This window comes from Halichoeres trimaculatus, unplaced genomic scaffold (assembly GCF_033239565.1).
Source record: "Halichoeres trimaculatus isolate MK-OKI-2021-1 unplaced genomic scaffold, fHalTri1.1 fHalTri1_scaffold_18, whole genome shotgun sequence".
Taxonomy (NCBI): Eukaryota; Metazoa; Chordata; class Actinopteri; order Labriformes; family Labridae; genus Halichoeres; species Halichoeres trimaculatus.
In genome coordinates this window covers 177,828-178,619 of record NW_027437196.1, presented here as the reverse complement: position 1 = coordinate 178,619, position 792 = coordinate 177,828, and positions in this window count along the sequence as shown.

Genomic DNA, 792 nt, shown 5'->3' with positions numbered 1-792 from the left:
TATCTGAGCAGCTGGAGGATGACCTGCTCCATCTGAAGGTGTGTGTCTGTGTGAGCTCTGCTCTCTGTGATGGAGACAGCGTGGAGCACTGAGCACAGACGTTTCCCCTCACGCAGGTGAATAAGGCCCAGCTGTGTGCTGTGCTGCTGTGGACTTCATACCTCGGGCTAATTGTGTGTGGCAGAGCAGTTAACCTCCATTAACCTCTCTGCGTTACCTTACTGTGGATAAATGAGACTGAATCCTCCATCTGCTGCTGCCGGGACCTGAACACAGAGACCGAAAGAGACGAAGTGAAACCTTAAAGGACAGAGTTTTAGAGTCTGACAGACGGGTTAGAGTCTGACAGACGGGTTAGAGTCTGACAGACGGGTCGTTAGAGTCTGACAGACAGTTAGAGTCTGACAGACGGGTTAGAGTCTGACAGACAGTTAGAGTCTGACAGACGGGTCGTTAGAGTCTGACAGACAGTTAGAGTCTGACAGACGGGTCGTTAGAGTCTGACAGACAGTTAGAGTCTGACAGACGGGTCGTTAGAGTCTGACAGACAGTTAGAGTCTAACAGACGGGTTAGAGTCTGACAGACAGTTAGAGTCTGACAGACGGGTCGTTAGAGTCTGACAGACAGTTAGAGTCTAACAGACGGGTTAGAGTCTGACAGACAGTTAGAGTCTGACAGACAGTTAGAGTCTGACAGACGGGTTCGAGTCTGACAGACGGGTTCGAGTCTGACAGACGGGTCGTTAGAGTCTGACAGACAGTTAGAGTCTGACAGACGGGTCGTTAGAGTCT